Below are 5,420 nucleotides of genomic sequence, written 5' to 3' on the forward strand. Positions count from 1 at the left end.
TTCAACTCATTAAAGTTCTGCTGCATCCCAGTTTGGGCTTTTGTGTGGTCCTTCTCTCTCCAGATACTCTACTCAGCTGCCAGAGAGAAAGGTGCTGCTCTGGGGAGTTCTTGAAGGTACAAAGGAAAGCCATCAGCATTCCCAGAGGAAGGGGAGGGTGAGACACAGGTAGTGGGCTCCTTTCAGGAAAGACAATGTCCCTTGCAGCTGAGGAAGATGTCCCTGGCTCCTGTAGGGCAGCAGCTATCAGGGCCTGCCTTGCCGCATCCCTGCACACAAATGGCCTCCTCAGCCTTTGAGCACACCGTGCAGATGACAGGGAGCCCAATCAGTGCCTGAGTGAAGAGACCACCTCCCTGGCTGCAGTAGCTGGTAGTGGTGGCCCTGGGAGCTGCTCCTGTATCCACCAGCACCTCTGAGCCCTGCTTGGTGGGCAGCTCTTGCTTCAGGAGGGCCCATCGCCCTGTGGCAGGAGTGACAGTGGTGGTGGCTGTGGTAGGTGTGTGACAGGTCGTTCCTTACATGCACCTGTGTTCCCTCCTGCCGTCTCTCCCTGGTACCCCAACAGCCGCATCACATCTCTAGGTACAACCTCTCTCTTTCTCAACTGAGGAAGAGATGTGAACTATTTCTTGCCCACCTCTCTTTCTGGCTTCAGGGTATAAGCTAGTCCTTCTGCAGCATTTCAACTCTCCTTTTGTTGACTTAGCCTTCCTTGCGTGTCTTGCAGGGATCTTTTCTATCCACAGTTTGGCTGCCAGCATTGCCTCCAGCATTGCTGGAAAAGGCAGAGTTTCTACGTTCAGGTGTGGTCTGTCTCCTGACAGCTCTTTCTCTCTCCAGGTATGCATGTAGAAACAGTACATAGAAGGACTTGTGTTATCTGCAGAAGGAATGTGTAGAATCTCGTCCCCACTTTCACACCCATTGCTCACAACATGTCTCCCATCCTTTGCCAAATGCCATCTGCAGCCTCTCCTCTCTGAAGAGAATAGGTCCTAGTCTTGCCAGAGAGTCAGGACTGCCCTCTTCTCCCTCCAGGACTGACAGTCCCATGGACACACTGCCCTGCTCAGCCCCAGCCTGACCCCTGTGTCTCACCAGCCTCTGCCAGTCCCACCAAGGCTGCTGAGTAAACTTGGACTGTGTTATGCTCCCCACTCAACAAGGTGCCCAGGGAGCTCCTAGGAAATGGGAGCTGAAGCTTACCAGCTCCTCTGTTCTCCCTCTGCAAGCACAAAGCTGACTCCAAACCTCAGCCCTAAGGGTGGAGAAAAAAGCTGAGGGCTGCCTGGGATCCCACACCCCTGCCTCAGGGAGCTTTTTACACACATCCCCTAGTGGTTAAAGCACTTGCTCACCAAACTAAGGGAATCCAGCTGCCACTGCTGGTGGGCCTCAGGCTCTCCAGGGCCACCACCAGGTTTTGCAGTGTTTGGAGCTTCCAACTGGTGCAGCCAGCCACAGCTTGACCTTTCAAATTCCTCTTGGTCACAATGCTCCGAAACTTTCTCACAGACACTCATATCTGCTTGTAAAACTGCAGCTTCTTGTAAAAGTCCAGGCCAGACTGCTGAAGGGGAGCCATGCACCTAAGATAGGCAGTGTTAAGGCAGAAGGAGATAGAGGAGACAGCCAGGGACACAACCCTCACAGTCGTCTCTGACACAGCAAAAGGCTTCCTGATGAACTCCTCTGGCCACCCAGCACACAGGCAGAGGCAGGGCGACATCTGTGTCAGAGTACTATGTTGAACACTGCTGCTTCTCTCTTGTATAATGACAAATTGGCTGCTCATATATGGACCTCTCCTCTCCTCTCCTCTCCTCTCCTCATTCATTTTTCTCAGGACAGCACCCTTTCAGTGCTCACTTACTCCTCTGTGGTTTGAGCTTCCTAAGGATGCTGCCAATGGCAATAGAGGTGGAGGAGCCCACAGCAATGTTCTGTGGGAAGGGCCTGAGGTTGGGGCTGGACAGGGTCACCACCATGACAGAGGGCTGGATGACAGTGATGGAGTTCTGGCAGTGCCTGACATGGGGCTGATTGCAGCTGTTGGCCAGCGCGGTTTGGCTGCAGGGCTGGCAGGGCAGGCATGGCAGGCACTGATCATAGCAGGACATGTTGTGGGTCTGGCGGTGTACCTGGGAGAGAGGGCAGGGGAAAGCAGATCATGGGGTTGGGTGAGGAGCAGCTTGTCACCCTGCAGTGAGAGACCCAAGGTATGTGCTGTGTGAGGAGTTGAAGGCTATGCAGGGCAGCACATACAATTTATTGTCTTTAGGTCCCAAGAACCCTGCAAAGAGGAGTCAGGCCCAAGTAGGCTTTTGCCTAACAGAGAGCTAAGAATCCACTTAACTGAATCCTTCATCTCCTGTCATACTAGACCTTTTACATACTTCCCACTTCCATTACAGACAGCCCCAAGTCATCACAGGACTTAGTTGAGATGTCTATTCAGGCAAGGGCACCTCCTGGAGGAAAGGAACGGAGCTTCCAACTCACCTGTTTCACAAGGGGAAAAAGGGGAGCAAAGTAAATGAGAGAGTGGAGAATTGGCCTGTTCCTGCCCTGCTCCAGGCCTAGAAGAATCCTCTGTGGAAGTAATAATTTTCTGAGAGGCCCAGTTGCATAACATCCCAGCTAATGATATGGCCTGTGTTTCAGATTCCTGCATTGCTATCTTTTCATTTGTATGTTTATGCCATTTTCATTCCCCCATAGCTAATTATTTTGAGGACTAGATTGACGATTCCAAGAATTTCCATGGCAGGAACACATCATTACGATCATAATACATGGTCAAGGTGCTGTAGGGTTCCCTTGCAGGCTGGAGATATTGGCCTGGGGCACTCCTGTGGGACTGTTTTCAGACAATTTGGCAAGGAAGGCCAATCTCCTCTCAGCCCTTCAATCCTTGACCAGACATCCAAGGATTCTCATATGTGAGGACAGCTGCTGCTCTACTTGCAAAACTGCTTCCGTTGGTTTAAGTGGTTCCTGCTATAGTATTTCCTGTAACATTCTCACAACTCAAATAATGGGTTACAACAATTTAAAGGTTTTTCTGTTACAGTGTACACCCCTGGTCCCTTTGAACCAGATGATAGTGTTTAACATTGGAATGAATTTCTCCCCTTGCCGTTGCTTTGGTGTGGGCTTATCACAGACTGCAGTCCCATAGGAGTGCACCTGCTACAGTGTGGTCTTACCTATGAGCCACAGTCTCTTCATGAGTATACTTGATGCAGCATAGTCTTATCTACAGCAACAAAGGCTTTGAGGTGTTCCAGCATGGTCTCATGCACAGTCACTTGCCCTTCAAGGTGTACCTGCTGTGGCATGGACTTATTAATAACCACAGACGCTTCAAGGTGCACCTTCTCCAGCATGGACTTATTCACAACCACAGATGCTTCAAGGTGCACCTTCTCCAGCATGGACTTATCTTTGGGCCACAATCCCTTCAGATGCATACCTGCTGCAGCACTGAAATAATCACAACCACAGATACTTTGGGGTGTCCTGCTCCTGCATTGACTTATCCGCAGTTCCTTTGACTTGAGGTCAAGAGGGTACCCAGTAGCAGAGCAATAGAGACGGTTGAGGGAAATCTTATCTGGTCCCATGGGCTCTGATGTGCTTCAGCCCGTATTTCAAATGCAACAGTGCCTTCAGGAGTTCCTTGTCTGCACCCACAGGATTGTGAATGCTTTAGAGATGCTAGCATTTTAATCATCACTTTGGGATGATGAGGGGAGAAGTCTGGAAAGAAATTTTCAGGTATAGAAAAGAATACCTAGATGTGGGCATTAATGCTGAAGCCATATGACCTTACCACAAACTCAGTGGACATGAACGATAGAAATGAGCCAATAACTTGAGTTAGTTGCATAATCTGTGTGGAGACAGATGGTCATGGGACCCTGGAAAGCTCAATTTCCTATTATACCTTAAACCCCATACTCTGTTGCCATCAGCTCAGCACTGACAATAAACTGTGGAGTAATGTTCTAAGGCTGGAAATTCCTACATAGGTTTGCAGTAAGCATATATTTTGAGTTTCTAAAGACTGTAGACCACAGCTTACAAGGGTTATTGGGTGGCTGTCTAGTGCCTTGGGAGCTGGGGACTTGTGAGTTTGATTTTTGATTATTGAATCACAAATGTAATGGTTGAGCTAACTGCAATCTACCAAAATCAAATTCAGAGATAAAACATCTAATGCTGGTTATGTTACCTCTTCTGAGTTAACTGAATCACAGAATCACAGAACGTTAGGGATTGGAAGGGACTGAATGGAACATTTCTGGGTAATGTTTGGACTCAGCCTGGAGCCCCTTACCACAGGTTGATTTCCTGGTGATGTGGACAGACAGGAGATGTTGGTCATGCACATTTCCAGGCTCTAGGAACCACTCCTGCTCTTGACCTTGAATGTGTTGTGAAGTGAGGCACAAATCTGCTAAGGAAGGACACAGTTTGTCACAGGTTGTCTAGGTGATCCTGCTCTGGCAGAGGGGTTGGACTAGATGATCTTTTGAGGTCCCTTCCAACTCCTAATATTCTGTGATTCTGTTATTCTGTGAGTTTTGAAAAAAGGTAGATGGAATGGGAACAACTGGCAACCTTGTGACCCAGAGAGGGTCATTACCTCTTTTCCCTTGGGCAGTGAAAGACTACTTGCTGTCCACAGGGCAAGTCAGGATGGAGATGAGGGACCTTTATGCAGAGGAAAAGACTTTCTACCTTGGTTTCATCTTTCTGCCTGGGGTAAGTTGATTTCTGCAGTCCAAGACCTGTATAGATAGTCTTCCCTCTGAGACTTTTCCGGCTGAATTACTCTGATATGCTGGGGCTGTTGTTCCAACCAGTGCCCAAGAACATCAGTCAAAGCTACTGAAATCACTTTTGAACCTAGAGCTGCCCCATAAAGGCAACCCACAGGTGCTGTTGAGTGCAGAAACGTGTCCCATTGTAACTACCACGCCCCAACATGAGATAGGGGGATCTTCTCTTACACAACACCTCTCAGCATCAGAATTGAGTCCTGGCACTGATGAGGCCTTAGAGGGTCTGTTCCCAAGGACAGCTGCTCTATACTTGGGGAACATCAGGTACCACAGAGGAGCTGTGAGAGTCTGGAAGCTGGTTGTGGTCTTGGATCTGCCCTGACCCAGGGGACTGTTGGGTTCACATGAAACTGGGACTTGAGTGAGGGGTTTACTGTGACCTGGCCAAAACTAACTTGTGAAACCTCTCAGCCCTGCCTGTCTCTGCATCAGCTGGGTGAAGCCAGGTGCTGCAGCAGGTGATCATGGTGTTGCATGGGATCTTGTCCCTACTATCTGTGCTCATGGGAGCTGGCTGTTCTCCTATTTGAGGGCCATTCCTGAGGCTATTCACCCAATTCCATTCCT

The sequence above is a fragment of the Mesitornis unicolor genome, unplaced genomic scaffold (genome assembly GCF_000695765.1).
Source record: "Mesitornis unicolor isolate BGI_N332 unplaced genomic scaffold, ASM69576v1 scaffold30536, whole genome shotgun sequence".
Classification (NCBI taxonomy): Eukaryota; Metazoa; Chordata; class Aves; order Mesitornithiformes; family Mesitornithidae; genus Mesitornis; species Mesitornis unicolor.